The following is a 23,639-nucleotide window of genomic DNA, read 5'->3' as shown; positions in this document are numbered from 1 at the left end:
AGAGGAGCAGCAGACGCAGGAAGAAGCGGGGCTGCGCCTGCACCGGATGCTGCAGTACCAGAAGCTGCCATCACCACTGGCACAGTCATGTTTGGGTTCAGAACTAACGTGCCTAACCCAGCTGCTGAAACAGGCTGTGCAGTTTCTGATGCTGTGGGACCAGGTACTGTGGGCGCAGGTGTGATGGGGCGCTCCCTGATGCGCCGGCGACCAGGCCGCAGAGGAGGAGCCTGTCCTTCCTGATTTGGTGGAAGTACAAATGTGTGTCTTGGGCCTGACGTGACTGGTGCTTCATCCAGTGGTTCCCTCGGAGCAGTAAGCCGGGTTTGAGCCACAGGAATTGAGGCAGATGGAGCCGGTCCCTGATTAAGGACACTCAATTCCTGATTCTTCTGCTGCCGTTGAAACCTGAAAATACATCATTTTTATTATATGTGTTTAGAAGTATTTACTTCATTTGAGGCAAATAGTGTACCCTGCCTACCACTGAATGAGTGTCCGCTGGTTTAGCTCAAAGAGCTGGATCGTGGTTTCCTCCATCAGCCTGGTGCTGTTAAGCACCAAATCTCGGATGTGGTGGTAATCGGTGAGGATTTTAGACCACCTGGGGTTGCTCACTCCAGCCTTTTTGGTTGTTGACCTGTGTAAAGCGCACAGCTTTACACATATGGCCTCAACTAAGCGGCTGGTACTAGGCCACTGAGCTGGCCCCCCAGGATGGCCAATCAAACACCGTTTTACACTCTCCACACCCGGGGTGACTCCAGATCGCTTTGGTGCCTTAAAGCGGCCGTGTGTCAGTCGAGGCTGATGTCGAGGCTGGTAGTTAACCCGTTGTTTGTCACCATCAGGGAGCGCTGCCCACAGCCGGAAGGCCTCTGTCACCTGCAGCTCAGTGAGGTAAGAAGCCTCACGAAGACCCACAAGGTAACCAGCCAGTTCCTGGACCTTGTCCCACCCAGTGACACCATCAGGGCCAATAACTGCTCCCTAGTAAATGCAGATTAATGTTAATATATGTGCAATAAAAGCTGACCAAAAGTTAAAAGGCCATTAAAATGTCTTACCTGAGGCTCGTTGGATGGACTGCTTCCAGGATCCAGTGCAGCCTGAGAGATGTCAGACGGCTGTGACAGCACTAAGGAGGCAGAGGCAGGATGCTGTCCTTCTCCATCACTGGACGTGGATGGGTGGGGTGGAGCAGAGGCCTGAGGACTGGTTGTCAAAGATGGGGGGCTCTTTTGAAGATCATGGCAGGGGTCATCCTCACAGAGCACTGACACTGTGATGTCCTCCATGATCTCCTCCTGAAATCCCTCATCTTGCAGGTCCTCGTCATTTATTTGCTCCACCAACCTGTCCTCCTCTTCAGGGTTCTGGAGCACTGGAGTCAATGTTTTGCCTGTCTGGCTGTACAGATACTCCACCCCCAGCAATTCACCTACAAGAAAAAAACAAAAAAGAAAGTGTTCTTAATATTTTGTCCAGAACATAAAAGGTTATACAGATAATGTTTCAAAATACAAAAATGTGGATTGATGAATAAATGATTTATATTAGTGTTAAATGAGTATTTCTTGCCTGTGTATACTCCAGGAGGGCGGTAGCGCTCATCCCAGGGCTTCCCAAACACAACTCGGCTGAGCTGGTCCACAGCCTCTCGCAGGGCACTGCCATATGATCGGATGGAAGAGGCTCCTTTTACAGCCTCTTCCATCCGATCTTCATTCCATCGCATCAAGCCTTCAAGGAGATAGGCCTGAAAATGTGCATCACTGGCACTGGTTCCTAAAGGTTAAATAAAATAGAAAAAAAGGGTCACACACACGCAAGATATGTGCTACATTTGAGGTACTATGAGGTTACATGCAATAGAGTTATGTAAATACATGAAAAATCATCATTATAACCAGAATTAATGAGGAAAAGTAATTAAATTAGTTTCTTGTGAGATAAGATCTGTTCTGACATCAGAAAAGGACTGTAATATTACTGTAGAATGTGACATTACTTTAAAGTAATGGAAACAGTTACAGTGCTTATAATACTTAAAGAGACACTGTAATCCATATGGGATACCTGGGATGAAGCGGTTCAAGTGGAGGTGGAAAGACTCCAGGGAGGTAGAGCCACGGGCACACCTGTAGCAGCACAGCTCCACACCACCTTTCTTCAGTGTCCCCTTCTTAATGTAGAGTGGGAAGTTCTCTGGGTCTTGGATACACAGTACATGTTTCTGCTGTTCTTTCCATATTTGCTGGATCCGATCATGGTCCAGTAGAGGAACTCCCAGAGTGTCCTTCCCATCCACACTGTCAAAGTGATCAATCAGTGATCCAATCAGGCTGGTGGTCTCCTCCATCCCTCTGGTCCTCCTGCGGCAGTGCAGTGCCAACTCCCTCCGGGTAATGCGAGCACTGAGTGCCTTTTCTGAGAGGTGGCCGGTCTTCTTTGCTGCTAGCTCCCCCTCCTTTGCACGGCGAAGAGCAGCGACATCCTCTGGATCCCATTCAAAGATGCACGTGGACAGACGTGCCATGAAGACTCCATAGAGTGGATGAGCCTCTGTTGTGACACCTGCAGCAAATCGGCGCATAAAATGCCAGATGTCAAGGCGCACTTCGAGGTCATCCCACTCTGAAAACATGGCCTTAACACGAGACTGGCCATGCTGACTGCAGCAGTCTCTGTCCACATACATCACTTTTGGGGGCATCTGTCCTGCCTCCCGATAGCGCTTCATCAGGCCAGCTGCCATGGCATCCAATCCATGTCCCTCGGCAGCTGTGAGCACAGAGACAAGGACTTGGCCGTGTTCATTTCCCACATTTGTGCACCAAGCAGCTGTCCCTGAAGCAGCCCCAGCGAGTTTCTTTGTGACCTATTTGGAAAAGGTCAAACAGAGTGTTCATTATGCACGCAAACATATTTATATCTGGCCAACATTCTGTATAGGTAAAACGCTGTGATACCTTTTTAGTGGAGTCAATCTTGAGCACAGACCCAAAGACAGATGTAATTTTGGCCTTGACCTCATGCAGTCGCCCCAGAACATCCCTGGCGTATACAGCTAACAGCCACTTAGGTTTAGGTATGGCAGGTAAGGGAGGAGGCTCAAGGAACACAGGAGGCTGCAAAGGGAGGACTTTGCAAATGGCTCACAGGCAGTGAGGTACTGCAGTACACGCTGCGTCCATGCCTCACCATGTTGCTCCATCAACTTCTTGTGAAGCTGAGTCGCACTGTTGCCCAATGTCCTCTCCCTCATCATCCTCACCACCCGGTTGTCACATGAGTATCTAATGAAAGACCAGTGTAATAACACAAATGCAGTTTTTGGTTAAACAATAACACAAATCAAAGCACCTAATAATGTTTGATCTTAATTATGACTTACCTGTATGTCAATAAAGCAGGAAACTGACTACTGGCCCATATCCAGTTGTCCTAAGTACTCTGTTGCAAGGTCATATCACCCGTCGATGTCTAAGACCTTGCGCACAGTACGATATAGTCCTGCCACTGTTAGTCTGTGTTTACCACAGTCTGGGCGAACACAGACAAGAGGGAACTGCCACATCTTCAGCGGCATCTATAAAAAAAGGGGCCGACAGAAGAAGAGGTCAGGTGAGGCGGGCAGCTGACTGTGAATGAGAGGGGGCTGAGGAGGATGCCACCAAAGCTTCAGCTGGGGCACTAGCTCTGGCTTGCCAGTGTGTAGGTTGGCCTTGAAGAGGGTCTTACGGATCCACTCCTGCTGGAAAGGTGGAAGCTGATCCTTCCAGTGACGAGGGAGCTCAGTAGGTGGCTGATGATGTGGAGGGTCTGGTATTTTTACCACTAGAGGCGGACCAGCACGGGCCTCTGAATGAGCAATGGCTGGAGCTTTTGAAGGAGAAATGCAGAAAAAAATAATATAAGGATGACTGTTGTATTTGATCGCAGTCCACAATCTGCCTGCACAGCATACATTTGGACAAGCATTAATAGATTATGATTCTAATTAATAGTTAGACATAAAAAAATAAGAGACCACTGTGGTTTCTTATTTTTTCCAGAGCTGTATTTGAAAAGGATTAGATGGAATAGAGCAAAGAAAATAAGTTGTGATGAATTTAGTATAAAGTAGTGATGCCCACAGACATGAAGCGTGCACACAGTTGCAGTGATGAAAAACAGTTACTGTGATCATTAAAACAATGAATCTCCTCCGTCCTGTTCAGGGGATTAGACAGATAGTGAGTGAGAAAAGCAAGTGATGTTAGTGAAAATGTTATCCAATGATTGTTTCTCAACGGGAAACACAAATGAAAACACCAACACCTTTGGATATCCTTAAGGTTTTGAAGAGGTGCACTCAAAGAATGCATCCCGCTTGAAGCTTGATGCGACATAATCCTGTACTGTAAACAAAAATATTTGAAAAAACAGTGATTTTTTATTCCTCAAAAATAATACTTCACAGTGTGTTTTCACTAAACATTTTCATAATATTTGCATTTGTGTCGTATGCCACACCTGTATTCTGCTGTGCTTCATATTGTGACACTGCAGATACCAGCTCCTCATCATCGTCTTCAGCAAAGTCACCCGCTCCAGAAGGGGCAACAGAAGTGCCTGCAGCACAAATAAAAAATGTTATTAGCATTTATTAATAAGTTAATAAAATTATTACTGTTGACAAGACACAAGGACAAACAATGTACGATGTTACTTACCAGTAGGGAAGAGCTGCCTTTGTGCCAAATGTTTGGCTGGGGTTCTGTTGGCAGAGTGCACTGCGGTATCGGGGCTGGAAACAGCAAGTGGATAAGTCTGTGTAGTCTGTCATAATGATAACTGAATACATATACAGTACATGTTACGCAGTTACACTCACAGGGTTTAACTGGTGACATCAGTTTTTTAGCCAGCTGTGAAGGAGACAAATGTTTGCCACGCGCCAACAGTGCTTTCACAGTGCCAGTCTTCCACACACCAGTTTGGATGGCAGCAGGTGAAGGAGCAGACATGTGGGAGGCTGCAGGGGTAGGTGCAGAGGCACTGGAGGCTGCAGGTGTAGGTGCAGAGGCACTGGAGGCTGCAGGGGTAGGTGCAGAGGCACTGGAGGCTGCAGGTGTAGGTGCAGAGGCACTGGAGGCTGCAGGTGTAGGTGCAGGCTGACATGCTAGTGGACTCCCACCCAGCAGATCAAGTCCCAGAGGTTACAGCATCATTTATTAACTGAGTTTCCCCTCAGGGAAGCTGCTGTTTACAAGCTGTTTACAGAGAGAAGCAAGAAAACAACAGTCAGCATCATCTTCCATAAAAACACATGACAATAACAGGTGAGACAGAGAGTTTATGATCAGTGCTCCCCCTGCTGGTTAGGACATATGATGACATTTTAAATGTACCAGTCAAAAGTCACTCAGTGGTTTGTCTTTGTTTTTATGACTTTCTACATTGTAGATTCATCCTGAAGACATCAGAGCTATGAAGGAACACATGTGGAATGATGTAGTGAACAAACAGTGTTAAACCAAGCAGAATATGTTTGATGTTTGACATTCTTCCAAGCAGCCAGCTTTTGCTTTGATGACAGCTTTGCACACACTTTGCATTCTCTCAATCTGAACTGAGCCACCAATGCTGTGCAATGCTGACATCTAGTGGTGGAGTCCAGCTGTCTTTGATGATACTGATTGGACTTGATGAGGAAAGACACACACCTGTCTGTATAAGACCTTACAGCTCACAGTGCAGGTCACATACTGGGTGATGACGTCCTCCTGCAGGTGTTACTGTGGAACAACTGCTCTGGATTGGGATGAGTCTGAATAGAACTTTGTTAGCTTTGTAAAGCTGTGTGGTAGTTAGAGAGGAACTGAAAAGAGTCAACAACAAGGAGTTGTCTCCAATGAAATAGTTACACATCAGGGCTCGTCCGGGATTTGAACCCGGGACCTCTCGCACCCTAAGCGAGAATCATACCCCTAGACCAACGAGCCATGTGTGCCCTCTGATCTTCATGTGTCAGCAGCTGAAACTGAAATGTAAATGAATAAAAGACTACTGTGCGCTATAGCTGTCTGGAATTAGCGACCTATCTACCACGCGTGTCACATGTGCTCGGAAAGCTCGGAAAGTGTGGACAAGCTGGAGGTGGAAGAGAACCGTCAGGAGAGGGATGAACAGCTGCCATGATATTTGTAATGGGACGTCAGGACTTTGTTTTGGTTTTCTTTCCAGAACAATAAAGGATCTGAAATGAAATGTGTGAAATGTTTGTTCCACCATTTTGAAGACTTGGATTAAATTACGCATTCTGGGAAATTTTTTTACATTTCTTTTTTATTTTAGGTACTTTAGTAATCCCAGAGGGAAATTGTTTAAGGCCCCTAAACAAAAGACAGGTCCTCTGGCCAGTAGGTGGCGCAGTGTCTGTAGCATTTCAGCATATCAGCTGTGAGTCAAATGTTCAGCATGACTGTAAGGTTTCATCCACATAGGATGAAGAATGAGGGAGATACAGCCACAGAAACCCTGTGGGGGTCTCAGCAGGGGTTAATTGTCTAGTTGTTGAATCTAGAATCTAGAATCTTCTAATACGTCAGACAAAAAGACATTTCCTGGGACACATCAGCTGAGTGTGTGTTTGTGCAGTGAAATACACTTGTTGTGAGGACTTGCATCAGTTTACTCCTCAAACATACTCCTGAAACTTCTCTAAGCTTAATGAACAGTAAACACAGGTTCATGAAGCAGTGCTTCCAGCCAACGATCACACAGTTTAACACATCTTTGTTTTGTGTGGTGTTGTCAGACGGCAACCTTCGGGGTTCAAACTTGAAGCCCATGCGGAAGTGTCAAAACTTGTAATTCATGCCGCAACCACTGGGGGCTGGCTCCAAAAGCGAGTCATTTCCCATAGACTCCCATGTTAAAATGTCTGACTTCACAGCAGGAATGAACATGTTTACAGCCTGGTACAAAAAAACATTCTGGTCTCAGATGATAGGTTCTCTTCTAGTGTCAATTGTATGGGGGGATTTTTTTTATATAACTTACTCGTTTTAATTATATTCGGACTTAAAATTCTGCATAATTATAGGCGTTGCCACTTGAGCAGCAGAAGGCTGACATATAACAATGCGAGTTTCCTGCTTTCATGATCGCCCGCCCCCAAACTCCACTCGTGCTCCCCCTCTTTGTACGTATTTGGAGTTTTTGGCGGACGTGATGCTTCCAACATGGCGGCTCCCACGAGCCTCAGAACGGCGCTTCAGAAACAAATGGGTGACATCACGGAAGCTCTGTCTATAGTTTTTACTCTCAATGGGTTTTGTCTTTCTTTAAAAGGAACCTCCTACAGATCTTTGAAGGCATGGATGGGAATTGAACCCATGATCTTTGGTTTACGAGACCAACGCCTTACCACTTGGCCACCACGCCACCACGGCTTTTTCTTTTAACTTCTGAATTGATCACTGATCGTGATCAATACACACAACATAAAACAGCAGAAGTCTTGTGATCCTACACTCAGAGAAACCACAACAGCATGCAGCTTTACCTTCAGGTCTAACAGCTGGGAGCTTTTTCCAGCATTATTCTGTCTCAGCATGATCATGGCTAACAGGACACACACATTTACATCAACACAGGCGGCCGCGTATGGATGAACACACACTGACCCCTAAAACCAGATAAACACACACATCAAATCACATCAAACACACACACATCATTCTAGAACTGATATGTTATTAGTGAATAAAAACCCACAGCCACCCCACAGGTAAAGAGCACAGGACAGAAGAGACACATCCACAGGACAACACTCAGCAGTCCATCTTCACCTCAAAGAGAAAGGACAGTCAGTCTTTTGAGGACAATAATGTCCACATTTTAAACAGAGGACAGGTGGTTTGTAAGGATGGAAGTTAGGATGCTACAGTACATAACAGAAGCTCACAGGCAGACACGTTTTTTCCAGCATAGTAACGCCATGTTACGTGGTCTGCGGTCTCTGCTTTGCTCATTGTGGAGTCACATGTGCTGTATTGTACTGTTTGTGAAAAAAGAAGGATAGTGTTTTATTACAAACACCACTGAAGCCTCCATGAGGTTGTTCTTGTATAGTTCCTGTGATGTTTAGGTTACCATTGTAAGATCCAAACCAGGTGTGCAGTGTAAAAACAATACACTTCAGAGCTTCAGGGCATTTATTGTTCATTAAAAATATCTAAAGTTGGTTATCCATCAACAACAATGGAGAAATGACAGTGATGAATCAGCCTACAACTGAATTTACAGTAAGTTTGAATATTTGTAGGGGCATCGATCTTCAGTAATAACTGCTAATAATAATTATACAGAAGAAATGGTGCACTGGAGGAACAATAATACTTGATAAATACTGTACAGTGTGTGATGCACACTCTACTTTTAGGAACATCTAAAGTGTGAAGAAATAGGAGCTGTCATCACAATAAAGACGGACACAGTGCAACAGTCTGTTGCTAAAATGCTTCATCAAAAAGCATCGGAGCTCAGCGACAAAAGTTCAAGTAATAAAGCAACAAAAGCATTAAAGGATGGTCATCGTGTCTGTTATATCAAATATAGACATGAACGGTATTAAACTGGCTGCTGAAACTACAGCTATGAAGCTATAGCTATGAAGTTCAGCTCGTATTAAGGAAGCTGTGATTAAGATTTTATTTTACTTTATTAGGGCCCGAGCACGAAACGTGCGAGAGCCTGGATTTAAACTGAATGTTTATTAATGTTTAGAATTTATTAGGTTTTATTTTTATTTTACGCTTACTACTTTACCTTTTTTTATATTTGTAACCTGTTTTTTGAGTATACATGGAGCACCTGGAATGAAAGCAATTTCCCCCTGGGATCAATAAAGTATTTCTGATTCTGATTCTGAAATGCAAGCATAAATGCATGTTACACCGTGTGGGCGGGGCAACGTCATGAAGTTGACCCTTCGCCACCATAGAGAAAGCTGCTGTGTTTCTTGATTTGTTCATCCTACCTGCCTCTTACTCTATCATGACATCAGCCCCTGTGCACCTTTTAAAACCCCCAAATCGTCATATGTGGGCGTGGCCACATGGCTCAGCAGCGCCCCCTGGAATGAGATCTGAGTCCCCGTTTGACCTACAGACATGAAAATTGGTACACATACGTATCACCTCTAGACGAGAAAAAAAGTCTCTTGGAGGTATCCTCTAAAACGCACAGGAAGTCCTGCATTGATCAGGAGGTGGTTTCGCTGATACCAGTCCACAGAGTTCTGCGTCAGTCCTCTGTACTCTGCGTCGACGTTGTCAGTGATGAAACCAACAATCGCAGTGTTGTTAGAGAACTTCTGCAACACACAGCCGTCAGTGTTGTTTCTGAAGACCCACAGTTCTGGTCTCTCACATATTGTTCAGATTCAGATTCAGATTCAGAAAATTTTTCATTTGTCTCTAAGAGAGCAGCTTGAAATATAAGACACAGTAAAATAGAATAGAGAATAGATACAAATAAAATATAAAATATTAAGTATGTACAGGTTATCAAGTCATAAATGTTATAACTATCCAAATGTCCATGAACAATGTAAACAGACTGTAAAGTGGCTGAAGTGCAAAAGTAAGCAGTAAACAGTAGTATTTGTATGTGCAAATTAAAACTATTGTGGTGTCTAGTGCAAGAGTGCACTAAAAGCACCAGGGCGACCGTTCAAGGCGCCCTTTTGGCTCTCAAAAATACATTTGCAGATTGCGGTACATACAAACAATATAATCACATAATGACATTGACCCTTGATTACAGTACACGTGGTAACATGGAATTTTTTCATGGACATAGAGGATGGGGGGAGAAAACAACAGATACGGAGGCAGACGAGAAGGAAGGGAGGGGTAGGGAGGGGAATGTATGTGCGTCAGTTCCATGAGAAGTGTGTGCGATAGTATGACTGAGACCGCCAAGATGTTTACAGGCAGTTCACCAGTTGTCCTTGACGAGAGATAGGAGTTGCACAGGAGTCAGATAGGAGCACAGACTGTCTTCCGATGTTATCCACCCGCTTCCAGCCCTCTCCGGAGCGGGCTGAAATGTTGCAGATCAGCCCTTCCATCCGGTCCATCTTCTGATGTAATTCTGAGATCCGAGGTCCCATGAGCCCAGTGTCTTGTTTTGTGTCCATGCTTAGTAGTAGTGCCAATTTGCCAGCAGCGGCTTTTCCAAACTTTTCGGTACAGCAGGACAGCTCCCACGCAATTCAGAAGTATGCCTACTACCAATGTCCAATAGATGAATAGATCCTCAGTGTTCTGGTGATGGATCAGAAACATTTAAGTTTGAATTCTAAAATTTGTGTTGAACTGCCCGATTGCCCTTTTTTTCCTCAACCTGTGACGTCGGCGGAACTGCGATCACTCACCTGCTCCTGCCCGGGATGTTAAAAAGAAGCAAAGACACAAAGAAAGACTCAGAGAGACACTGCAGCGCTACCACGCAGCTGTGGACCTTTCAAAAGCAAAAGCATTGAAGGCATTCAGTGCCACAATGGAGAGATGCAGATCTTGAGGAGCTGTGTGAATTCCTGGGGCTGCTGATCCTGGGCGGCGTGTACTGGTCCAGACACGAGTCCATGAAGAGCCTCTGGGATGAAACAACAGGGAGGGTCATTTTTGCAGCCAAGACGTCCCAAAAAAGTGGTCCTCCTCAGTACAAAACACGGGGAGCCAGTATTCCAGGAGTCTGGTAAGTTAAAGCCCCAGATCATCCTGGACTACAGCAAAGCCAAAGGAGCTGTGGACCACCTGGACCAGGTAAGCAACATATCAATTATTACCCAAGTTATTTACTTATGTACATGTTAAGTAAATACATTTGTATGTAGTATTATTATGTATTATTGTGATTGTCTGATATAGCCATACTATTTATTCAATTGTATTCCATATTTTACATATTATTGGAAGATTTCAGACTCTTTTTCATAATAAGAAGGTTGTGTGTAAATGTATTCAAACCATCTGAGCATTTCTTTTTCAGATGTGTGGTACATACTCGTGCCGGCGCAAGACACCGAGAGGGCCAATGTGCATTTTATATCACATGCTGGACATGTCTTAATGGCTTCAATGCTTTTGTACTCTTTGTGGCTGTCGATCCTGCATGGAACAGCCAGAAAACCTGGTCCTTCAGGAAGAAGGAAGAAGGAAAAGAAGAAGAAGAAGAGGAAGAAAAAGAAGGGCCAGGGCCATCTAAAAGCTGCAAGCAGTGCACTTTGTGCTTCCAGCGCAGACGTGTGTGGAGCCACTGTGCCAAATGTGGGGCCCATGTCTGCAAAATGCGTCATGATGTCATCTGCAGTGATTCCCTTAAAATGTTAAAAAATATTTCAAAAGAAGAAAAAAAAATGTTCAATGTCTAATTACGTCTGAAGTTATTTTAAAAACAATTTGATGCAGTGAAATTAAAAAATATTTATATATGACATTGTTATTGTACTTGTGATTTTTTTTTTAAAGTTTATGGGAGGACAAGGTTCCCATTGGTGATCTGATAGTGAGAGAACTTGATGCTCTCCTTCATATCTGCATCCTTGACTCTTGGCAATGGCAGGTATATGGTTTCACACAAAATATGTGATACAAATTAGAGTCATTTTTAACAATGATAAAAAAACATAACACAACACATCCACACCATCTCACTGTATAATGCTAAGCTATTGTTTCCTTGACAGCTATTATGTAGAAGAAGTCGAGCAGTTCAGGATCGTTGACGAGGGAGAAACGTGCGATCTCATGGGTGGAAAAATGTGCAGTGGATACAGATCATATCAGCCCCAGTGGCCTAATGGATAAGGCACTGGCCTCCTAAGCCAGGGATTGTGGGTTCGAGTCCCATCTGGGGTGTTTACAGCAGAGTGTTCTGTGTCCACTGGTCAGTGGACCAAACCAACCTGTGTGAAAATGCATTTCAATGTTTTCCCTAAACTCCATGTGTCAGCAGCTCACTTTTCATGAGCACTATGCTGCACAGTGAACTGATATACACTCTAAAAACAATAAGCAGGCTCTACTCAACGTCTTTGGTGAAACATTTTTACACTTCAAAATATTAAGTAAACATGAAACTAATTATTTAAATATACTATACAGTTAACAACCAGAAAGTGTGTCTGGGCCATGTGCAGGACTAGTTGACGGCCCATCGTTAGAGATTGAATGTGAGTGAAGTCTGCTAGGAAGGGATGAAGGGACAGAGCTGTAAACAGGTGAGAGCTGATGCAGCATCACTTATTACCTGAGTTTCCCCACAGGGAAGCTGCTGTTTACAAGCTGTTTAAAGAGAGAAGCAAGAAAACAACAGTCAACCAGTCCCCCTCCGGCAGTTTCATTGTCATTAGCCAGTCGTTAGACACACCTGGCCCAGTCAGCCAGATCATCACAGGTAACAAGTGCCCCTTGTGAGGGTTGAAGTCACAATCTTCAGATGATGAGACTGACTCGCTGCCTACTGCACTAACGAGGCTCAGAAAGAGGTGAAACATGGTCTTTTTTCTTTTTCTTTTTAAAATAAAGACATCTACAGTGCTCATGCTGGCTACTGCACCAACAAACATTCTTAATTTAAATCAAATGAATGTGTTCTATAAAAAGGCTCTAAAGGTAAAACATCACAGTAATTCTTCCTGTGACACCTTCACTACCAGTGATGGTAAGTGCTCTTGTTTCAAATGTGCACTGTACCATTGAAGCTCGTCTGTGAAGTGTAGTGCCTCTGTGTGTATGTCACAGTGATGTTAACAGAAGTCAGGTAGGTCTGTTAACACATATAAAAACAGCTTACTGAACAACAGTATAGATGTGAAGGTGAATATATGTCCCCTCACATGTTCCTCGGTTAAAAGGGTCATTGCATTGGCCAGGAATCGAACCCGGGCCTCCCGCGTGGCAGGCGAGAATTCTACCACTGAACCACCAATGCTGTGAAAAGCTGACATCTAGTGGTGCCATCGCAGGTTGCAGCCTCCTCATTCCAAAATCAATCCCTCTTCCACATAAAGTCAAAAGTTATAAATTCACCTCATTACATGAGCGGTTGTGTGTAATGACGCGGCTCACCAGCAGAGGGCGTGTGACGGAGCAACAAGCAGGAAACTACAGGGGAGAAGAGACACAAGCATCCACAGATCAGAACAGACACTCAGCTCTTCTCTCTAAGACCATGATGATACGTCACATATCATCACTGCACATGTTTTTGGCTGCACGTCTGGAAATGAGAGGAGACAGAACATTATCATACATGTTGCATAAGTAAAGTCACATGACTTGCACGACTGTAAACAAAGGAAACCACAGAAAAAGTCAAAGGATTCAATCTAGGCCACCTGCATTGCTGCATTAATTTCAGATTGCAGCCTTTCTCCCAGTTTTTGTCTGATGTCAACAGGCATCAAGTAGAAGCAGACATATGAGCTATGTTAAAGATGATAATATATGATGATAGATATATTAATGCTGAATCAATCTTGAACCCCTTTTTCTTTCAGATGACAAAGCCAAAGCAGATGCTGACGTGTCCTGTATGTGGTGGGATCTTCTGGTACGTGTCCAGGCACCTGATGAAGGCCCACCACATACAAAACCCACAGGAGCGCACCTTGCTCAATGGCCTGGCCACAGGCCACATAGCAATAGGCTGTGTGCAGTGTCCCGTGGCGGGCTGCACACCGCTGGTGAAAGATGTGAAAACACACCTTTCCAGGCAGCACACGGACAAGATTTCGCTGCATGAAGCCCTGATATACAGGCTGGTGAGGGCAAAGGTGTTGGAGAAGGTACTGAGATGCTTGATTCTATTTTTAGTTGTTTTTTTTCATGCCTATTCTGCCATGTATAATACCCCCCCACTTCCCCCGGGATAAATAAAGTTGATTAATTTAATTTGATTTGATTTGAAGCTCTCGGCACCGTGGCCGCCCATAGTATCAGAGCTGGACTTGCAGGCCAGGGAGGATGAGGCAGGGACGGCCTGCACCAACTGCCGGGAGCTGGCGGCCAAAATCATCTCATCTAATGAGGGTGTGGCGGTGCCGGCAGAGGTCGAGGTGGTGGTGCCTGAGATTCATGATGGGGAATTCAAGGAGAAGGAGCAGGCCAGGATGGACATGTCGCCAGTGACCGTGGCACTCTACATCGGCCAGGCCACTGGCTTTGTGGAGTACTTGCGAGACACCCCTCCGCAGCACAGCCGGCTCAAGGCACAGGATGTGGTCGTCCTGTTCAGGTACCTCAAAAAAATGTACAGGGACCTGAACAGGACGATCCTGAGGCACCAGATTCATCCACCTGGCCAGAGACAGGATTCCCTCACTGCTGGGTAATGCTAGACTCCACACACACAATCCCAGCTTCACATACTACACATACTTCATCAGTCTAATGGTATGAACTGAAAGTTAACCTTACTAATGCATCTCTCTCTCTCTTCTTTTCACAGACAACGTGGAGAAGGCCGCACCCAAAGATCCGGTGACAAGATACCAGTTCTTTGGGTACATGGTTCCTGACCTGCATCTAAGGGCACAGGACCGGGGTCCTCACCCGTATGCGGGTCAGGGAGGTGGAAAGGGCAGTGGGGGATGATAGTACGGGCTACCTCGTCAGTGTAAGTTCAAGATGCCCGCAAAAGAATTTACCATGAGTTTAAAGCCTCAGAAAGAACTAATGGTCTGTCTTCGTGTGTCTGCTCTTCTTGCAGGTCCTGGACCACAAAACATGCCGTAAATTCGGCCAGGCCCAGGTTTTTCTGGAGCCTGACGAAATTCAGTGGTTCAGGCGCTGGCTGAGGCTCCGTGGCCGGGCGGTTGCCACAAACTCGTTGTTTTTGAACTCCCTCGGGAGGGGGGAAGCAAAAAACATGACAAAATATTGTCCCTCCAGGCCGAAATGGGCCTGGAGGGACGGCCCACCCTTCTGGATATCCGCAGTGCTGTGGCTACCTACGTAAGTTTCAGATACTCTCCCAGTTTCCCTGAATGCCCTATGATCCATACAGATGTCGCCTTTTGCTTGTCTTTTTTCCACAGAACTTTGAGGACAACAATCCGACCATGAAGGAGGCAGTGTCCTCCTTCATGTGTCATAACATTGATACACAGGAGCGTTTTTACGCCTTACACAAAAACCTCGGCCGGGCAAAGTCCCTCAGGGAGGTATTTGTGCGAACTAAAAGACAGAGATGACTCCCCATCCACCTCTGGACTGAAGAGGGCCAGGGAATCATCTCTTGAGGCAGAAGAGCGCCCAGCCAAGGTAACTGACTTGTGTGCAGTTGGTGGAACATGCTGCAAGCCAATAAATGTTAGCATGTCAGTTAGCATGCCAATTTGACGGACCACCATTGTAGAAGTGACCCTAATCTGATGATGAACTGGCTTACCCTCAGGACAGCTAGGGACAGTAACCCGCCATCTGATCAGGGACACTTGCCTGTAATGTACAGATTAATCCACAGGGAGGTGCTGTACTGGTGCCCAAGGTTCCCTCAGTGTGCAGGGGTGATGGATGGGAGTCATATTCCCATTATTGCTCCTGAGGATAACCATGCTGACTATTTTTTATTTATTCAACATCTGTCCAGTCAGCAGTCTTCCCCATGATTGTGTCTGCTTTGCAGGTGTTTTGAGTTCATCATCTGATCACAGTGTGACATCATTAGTTTATAATATTGACCTTTTCCACAATATTTTCATTTTCCAGCGCAGACGTGTGTGGAGCCACTGTGCCAAATGTGGGGCCCATGTCTGCAAAATGCGTCATGATGTCATCTGCAGTGATTCCCTTAAAATGTTAAAAAATATTTCAAAAGAAGAAAAAAAAATGTTCAATGTCTAATTACGTCTGAAGTTATTTTAAAAACAATTTGATGCAGTGAAATTAAAAAATATTTATATATGACATTGTTATTGTACTTGTGATTTTTTTTTTAAAGTTTATGGGAGGACAAGGTTCCCATTGGTGATCTGATAGTGAGAGAACTTGATGCTCTCCTTCATATCTGCATCCTTGACTCTTGGCAATGGCAGGTATATGGTTTCACACAAAATATGTGATACAAATTAGAGTCATTTTTAACAATGATAAAAAAACATAACACAACACATCCACACCATCTCACTGTATAATGCTAAGCTATTGTTTCCTTGACAGCTATTATGTAGAAGAAGTCGAGCAGTTCAGGATCGTTGACGAGGGAGAAACGTGCGATCTCATGGGTGGAAAAATGTGCAGTGGATACAGATCATATCAGCCCCAGTGGCCTAATGGATAAGGCACTGGCCTCCTAAGCCAGGGATTGTGGGTTCGAGTCCCATCTGGGGTGTTTACAGCAGAGTGTTCTGTGTCCACTGGTCAGTGGACCAAACCAACCTGTGTGAAAATGCATTTCAATGTTTTCCCTAAACTCCATGTGTCAGCAGCTCACTTTTCATGAGCACTATGCTGCACAGTGAACTGATATACACTCTAAAAACAATAAGCAGGCTCTACTCAACGTCTTTGGTGAAACATTTTTACACTTCAAAATATTAAGTAAACATGAAACTAATTATTTAAATATACTATACAGTTAACAACCAGAAAGTGTGTCTGGGCCATGTGCAGGACTAGTTGACGGCCCATCGTTAGAGATTGAATGTGAGTGAAGTCTGCTAGGAAGGGATGAAGGGACAGAGCTGTAAACAGGTGAGAGCTGATGCAGCATCACTTATTACCTGAGTTTCCCCACAGGGAAGCTGCTGTTTACAAGCTGTTTAAAGAGAGAAGCAAGAAAACAACAGTCAACCAGTCCCCCTCCGGCAGTTTCATTGTCATTAGCCAGTCGTTAGACACACCTGGCCCAGTCAGCCAGATCATCACAGGTAACAAGTGCCCCTTGTGAGGGTTGAAGTCACAATCTTCAGATGATGAGACTGACTCGCTGCCTACTGCACTAACGAGGCTCAGAAAGAGGTGAAACATGGTCTTTTTTCTTTTTCTTTTTAAAATAAAGACATCTACAGTGCTCATGCTGGCTACTGCACCAACAAACATTCTTAATTTAAATCAAATGAATGTGTTCTATAAAAAGGCTCTAAAGGTAAAACATCACAGTAATTCTTCCTGTGACACCTTCACTACCAGTGATGGTAAGTGCTCTTGTTTCAAATGTGCACTGTACCATTGAAGCTCGTCTGTGAAGTGTAGTGCCTCTGTGTGTATGTCACAGTGATGTTAACAGAAGTCAGGTAGGTCTGTTAACACATATAAAAACAGCTTACTGAACAACAGTATAGATGTGAAGGTGAATATATGTCCCCTCACATGTTCCTCGGTTAAAAGGGTCATTGCATTGGCCAGGAATCGAACCCGGGCCTCCCGCGTGGCAGGCGAGAATTCTACCACTGAACCACCAATGCTGTGAAAAGCTGACATCTAGTGGTGCCATCGCAGGTTGCAGCCTCCTCATTCCAAAATCAATCCCTCTTCCACATAAAGTCAAAAGTTATAAATTCACCTCATTACATGAGCGGTTGTGTGTAATGACGCGGCTCACCAGCAGAGGGCGTGTGACGGAGCAACAAGCAGGAAACTACAGGGGAGAAGAGACACAAGCATCCACAGATCAGAACAGACACTCAGCTCTTCTCTCTAAGACCATGATGATACGTCACATATCATCACTGCACATGTTTTTGGCTGCACGTCTGGAAATGAGAGGAGACAGAACATTATCATACATGTTGCATAAGTAAAGTCACATGACTTGCACGACTGTAAACAAAGGAAACCACAGAAAAAGTCAAAGGATTCAATCTAGGCCACCTGCATTGCTGCATTAATTTCAGATTGCAGCCTTTCTCCCAGTTTTTGTCTGATGTCAACAGGCATCAAGTAGAAGCAGACATATGAGCTATGTTAAAGATGATAATATATGATGATAGATATATTAATGCTGAATCAATCTTGAACCCCTTTTTCTTTCAGATGACAAAGCCAAAGCAGATGCTGACGTGTCCTGTATGTGGTGGGATCTTCTGGTACGTGTCCAGGCACCTGATGAAGGCCCACCACATACAAAACCCACAGGAGCGCACCTTGCTCAATGGCCTGGCCACAGGCCACATAGCAATAGGCTGTGTGCAGTGTCCCGTGGCGGGCTGCACACCGCTGGTGAAAGATGTGAAAACACACCTTTCCAGGCAGCACACGGACAAGATTTCGCTGCATGAAGCCCTGATATACAGGCTGGTGAGGGCAAAGGTGTTGGAGAAGGTACTGAGATGCTTGATTCTATTTTTAGTTGTTTTTTTTTCATGCCTATTCTGCCATGTATAATACCCCCCCACTTCCCCCGGGATAAATAAAGTTGATTAATTTAATTTGATTTGATTTGAAGCTCTCGGCACCGTGGCCGCCCATAGTATCAGAGCTGGACTTGCAGGCCAGGGAGGATGAGGCAGGGACGGCCTGCACCAACTGCCGGGAGCTGGCGGCCAAAATCATCTCATCTAATGAGGGTGTGGCGGTGCCGGCAGAGGTCGAGGTGGTGGTGCCTGAGATTCATGATGGGGAATTCAAGGAGAAGGAGCAGGCCAGGATGGACATGTCGCCAGTGACCGTGGCACTCTACATCGGCCAGGCCACTGGCTTTGTGGAGTACTTGCGAGACACCCCTCCGCAGCACAGCCGGCTCAAGGCACAGGATGTGGTCGTCCTGTTCAGGTACCTCAAAAAAATGTACAGGGACCTGAACAGGACGATCCTGAGGCACCAGATTCATCCACCTGGCCAGAGACAGGATTCCCTCACTGCTGGGTAATGCTAGACTCCACACACACAATCCCAGCTTCACATACTACACATACTTCATCAGTCTAATGGTATGAACTGAAAGTTAACCTTACTAATGCATCTCTCTCTCTCTTCTTTTCACAGACAACGTGGAGAAGGCCGCACCCAAAGATCCGGTGACAAGATACCAGTTCTTTGGGTACATGGTTCCTGACCTGCATCTAAGGGCACAGGACCGGGGTCCTCACCCGTATGCGGGTCAGGGAGGTGGAAAGGGCAGTGGGGGATGATAGTACGGGCTACCTCGTCAGTGTAAGTTCAAGATGCCCGCAAAAGAATTTACCATGAGTTTAAAGCCTCAGAAAGAACTAATGGTCTGTCTTCGTGTGTCTGCTCTTCTTGCAGGTCCTGGACCACAAAACATGCCGTAAATTCGGCCAGGCCCAGGTTTTTCTGGAGCCTGACGAAATTCAGTGGTTCAGGCGCTGGCTGAGGCTCCGTGGCCGGGCGGTTGCCACAAACTCGTTGTTTTTGAACTCCCTCGGGAGGGGGGAAGCAAAAAACATGACAAAATATTGTCCCTCCAGGCCGAAATGGGCCTGGAGGGACGGCCCACCCTTCTGGATATCCGCAGTGCTGTGGCTACCTACGTAAGTTTCAGATACTCTCCCAGTTTCCCTGAATGCCCTATGATCCATACAGATGTCGCCTTTTGCTTGTCTTTTTTCCACAGAACTTTGAGGACAACAATCCGACCATGAAGGAGGCAGTGTCCTCCTTCATGTGTCATAACATTGATACACAGGAGCGTTTTTACGCCTTACACAAAAACCTCGGCCGGGCAAAGTCCCTCAGGGAGGTATTTGTGCGAACTAAAAGACAGAGATGACTCCCCATCCACCTCTGGACTGAAGAGGGCCAGGGAATCATCTCTTGAGGCAGAAGAGCGCCCAGCCAAGGTAACTGACTTGTGTGCAGTTGGTGGAACATGCTGCAAGCCAATAAATGTTAGCATGTCAGTTAGCATGCCAATTTGACGGACCACCATTGTAGAAGTGACCCTAATCTGATGATGAACTGGCTTACCCTCAGGACAGCTAGGGACAGTAACCCGCCATCTGATCAGGGACACTTGCCTGTAATGTACAGATTAATCCACAGGGAGGTGCTGTACTGGTGCCCAAGGTTCCCTCAGTGTGCAGGGGTGATGGATGGGAGTCATATTCCCATTATTGCTCCTGAGGATAACCATGCTGACTATTTTTTATTTATTCAACATCTGTCCAGTCAGCAGTCTTCCCCATGATTGTGTCTGCTTTGCAGGTGTTTTGAGTTCATCATCTGATCACAGTGTGACATCATTAGTTTATAATATTGACCTTTTCCACAATATTCTCATTTTTGGAGATGCACCTGTACATGGTGGCTGATTATGACAAACTAATGAAGTGCTGTGAAAATAAGTTAAATATAAAAACATGAGACAGTGGGGACCTTGGGTGTCTCCTTCAGCCACAGACCTTTGTCCAGACAGGGGTCAGACTGTATAACATCAGTCCATCTGTACTCTAACCTCTGTACTTTATCACCATGTTTACACCCAGTGACACTGATGGGGAAACAGTACAGTGTTTTTTCTCTTAGTGCAATAACATCCTCACCTACAGTGTAATACTCAGAGTTTTTCATGATATCATAACAGGACATAATACATCTCTGTGCATTTCTCATCTGTATATCTGCATATCTTATGACATGACATGACATCCACTGGTAGGTCATCGGTTCTTTGAACTCAAACGTTTGAACTAGTGCCGTCACATGATTACAATTTTAATCACATTAATCACTGTTGCTGTATATTTATTGTGATTAACCTATACTCATTGGATGAACTCAATTAAATTGAGTTTTTCCATCCAATAAATACTGGTAGCCCTGACTCAAAACAAGTACGTTAATGCAATATAATGTATTTGAATTGGACCAACATGATTTTTTCAGTGCTGCTTAGGCTAACACAGAGCGTTAGCTCTGGGCTAACGTTAGCCTGTCAGCTACACTACAAAAGTAAAGCAAAGCACTTTTGGATTGCGTTAGCTGGCGGCGAGCTGTGCTCTCAGTGTGTTAAGGATGAATTCAACGTGCCTGTGTAGAAAACTCCAAGTACTAACCGTGTTCACCACTTACCTCTGACAGCTATATGACACGACCATAGACGTTAGCTACAACGAATGCTAACTAATCTTAGCTGCTTGTAGCCTGTCTACCCCAACATGAACAATGACTGACATTTCTTCTTAAACCCAAGGTCCATTTATCTTAAGGCATGCACATTGTTTCACATAAAGATAATAAACTTATTGAATAGAAGACAGAAAACTTACCAACAGTAGTTTCGTAGTAGTAGCAGAGGCAGATGACGGGTAGGACAGAGGCTGATCTCCTGATCTCCTTATTCAGTAGTGAGTTGACATTCCTTATTATTGCCGAGGGGATCGCTGGCTTAAAATGTCTACGTGCAGCCTCTACTTTCACTCCTGCCTTACAGCCCCTGTACTTCTTCCTCAGCTCTCCCTGGACCTTGGGCTGCATTCTGACTTTAGTCCTCAGTGCAAAGACTTCTTCTCTTGAATAAACAATATCAGTTGTAGATTGCTTCTAGGAGTTTGAGCAGACTGCTGTTTACAGGGTCTAAGTTGGAATATGAACTTGTTTGGGTTAAAGATAATTGCTATAAATGTAAACATAAGACAGACCTTCAATCTACTGAAGCTGAAAGAAGAGGGCTCGTCCGGGAATTGAACCCGGGACCTCTCGCACCCGAAGCGAGAATCATACCCCTAGACCAACGAGCCACATGTGACCTCTTCCTTTTCATGTTTCAGTCAGTGCAAGAACAACACAAAGCACATGTTTTTCTTAGTTTGACATTGGTAAAGATATGTACAAAGATTTCTGGTTAGGAATATATAGTGTTGAACAGGGACTTGAATCCTGGGCCCTCAGATTAAAAGTCTGAGTTCCTTCAAGATCCACCCACAGAGATCCTGAAAACATATAACTCAGATTCCCAACCAGAATAGTAGCAGAACTGAAGACACCACTTGGAGGAGTGTCTTCAAAAACCAATCCTTGAGTCCAATGTACCAACCAGCACACAGTAAGTGAAACAGGCATGTCCATGCTTCAACAATGAAAACACAGATTGGCCGTACGGGGATTGAGCTAACCGGCCCTATTGACTAACTTGACTGTTATTCTGGAATTCTGCCTATCATTCCGGAATACTGATGTCTATACTGGAATGCTACTGTTTATTCTGGATTTCTGCATTTCATTCTAAAATTTTGACTTTCATTATGGACTGCTTTTCATTCTGGAATGGTATCTTTCATTCCACAAATCTGCTTTTCATTCTGTTATGCTGACTTTTGTCCTGGAATGTTGCCTTCCATTTTGGAACACACGCTTCCATGACATCACAGGCCACTGTCAGGTTAGGGGTTTAATTCCAGAATTTTGTCTACCATTCCGGAATCCTGCCTATCATTCTGGAGTGGGTGGATGGATGTCTATTCCAGGATGCTCTCATTCTAGATTTCTGCCTTTCATTTGGGAATGCTTTCTTCCATTCTGGGATGCTTTTCATTCCAGTATGATGTCTTGCTGACTTCTGTTCCACTATACAGAGTGTTATTCGGGAATTCTGCCTATCATTCCGGAATACTGATGTCTATTCTGGAATGAGGCCACTTATTCTGGATTACTGCCTTTCATTCCGGAAATTTGAATTTCATTCTGGAATGCTTTTCATTCCGAAATGCTGCCTTTGATTCTGCAAGTCTGCTTTTCGTCCAAGGCGCTGTGTTAAGGTTGCAGTCTCCACTGGAGGACAATCCTGAGACAGAAACTGGTACACCCAAAGGATAAAACTCCCAGGGAGAAACACAGCAATATCATATATGCAGTCCAGTGCAGTGAGGAATGCTCTGATCTGTACATTGGAGAAACTAAACAACCACTCCACAGGAGAATGGCTCAGCACAGGAGAGCCACCTCCTCAGGACAAAACTCAGCTGTTCACCTCCACCTCAAAGATAAAGGACACTCCTTTGAGGACAACAATGTTCACATTTTAGACAGAGAGGAAGTCAAGGAAGCCATCTATGTTAAGCTGGAAAAACCTTCTCGAGGTGGTGGCCTCATCTTTTTACCACATACAAAGCAGTTATTTCATCCATTCCCAGGAAGTTTAACTCCAAGTCACATGCTAACAGCAAGAACAATGGGCTGTCTACCAGCAGTCTGTCGTGACCTTCCCTGGTCACCCCGGATTGTCAGATTCCGTCTCCTGTATTCAGAACATTGAGTGAAAGAAAATACCCTGGGTTTTGTAGTTTCGCCTTTTGCAAAAGGGATAACACAGTGAACACAGGCCTTTCAGTCTGCTTCACTCCCGTCCATACGTGTTCTGCCCCTCCCTGTACACAGGCTAGTTTTATTGAAAGTTGAGGTACATTTGCATAACAGATAAACAGTTCTTCAAGACCATCGTAGGTATTTCCATATTGGGACATGTTGCCCTTTTATCTCCACCTACTAATTATCATAATTGGTCTAACATATTTATGACTGTGAAAACACTCTGTCCCTTCTATGTTGGTTGATTTATCTTAGGTCCGTGGCTCCTAGTGCTTCGGTCTTCACCTCATCAAAGAGTTCCTCCCTAACACTCTGTAAGAGTTATAGATGTGTTTTTCTCTAAGTGTAAGCTTATATAATCAAATACAT

The 23,639-nt window shown here is 44.8% G+C and overlaps 5 non-coding genes across 5 annotated transcripts; 2 read left to right on the top strand and 3 right to left on the bottom strand.

Moving 5' to 3' along the window:
- Nucleotides 1-5,918: 5,918 nt before the first annotated feature.
- Nucleotides 5,919-5,990, bottom strand: trnap-agg (transfer RNA proline (anticodon AGG)). Its single transcript has one exon. It is a non-coding gene; the product is annotated as a tRNA-Pro (tRNA).
- A 1,372-nt stretch (nt 5,991-7,362) lies between these two features.
- Nucleotides 7,363-7,434, bottom strand: trnat-cgu (transfer RNA threonine (anticodon CGU)). Its single transcript has one exon. It is a non-coding gene; the product is annotated as a tRNA-Thr (tRNA).
- Nucleotides 7,435-11,845: 4,411 nt separating this feature from the next.
- Nucleotides 11,846-11,918, top strand: trnar-ccu (transfer RNA arginine (anticodon CCU)). The gene has a single exon. It is a non-coding gene; the product is annotated as a tRNA-Arg (tRNA).
- A 4,404-nt stretch (nt 11,919-16,322) lies between these two features.
- Nucleotides 16,323-16,395, top strand: trnar-ccu (transfer RNA arginine (anticodon CCU)). Its single transcript has one exon. It is a non-coding gene; the product is annotated as a tRNA-Arg (tRNA).
- Nucleotides 16,396-21,631: 5,236 nt separating this feature from the next.
- Nucleotides 21,632-21,703, bottom strand: trnap-cgg (transfer RNA proline (anticodon CGG)). The gene has a single exon. It is a non-coding gene; the product is annotated as a tRNA-Pro (tRNA).
- Nucleotides 21,704-23,639: the final 1,936 nt, after the last annotated feature.

This window comes from Parambassis ranga, unplaced genomic scaffold, assembly GCF_900634625.1.
Source record: "Parambassis ranga unplaced genomic scaffold, fParRan2.1 scaffold_21_arrow_ctg1, whole genome shotgun sequence".
Classification (NCBI taxonomy): domain Eukaryota; kingdom Metazoa; phylum Chordata; class Actinopteri; family Ambassidae; genus Parambassis; species Parambassis ranga.
The sequence above is the reverse complement of the archived record's forward strand: the minus strand, read 5'-3'. Positions and strand labels throughout refer to the sequence as shown.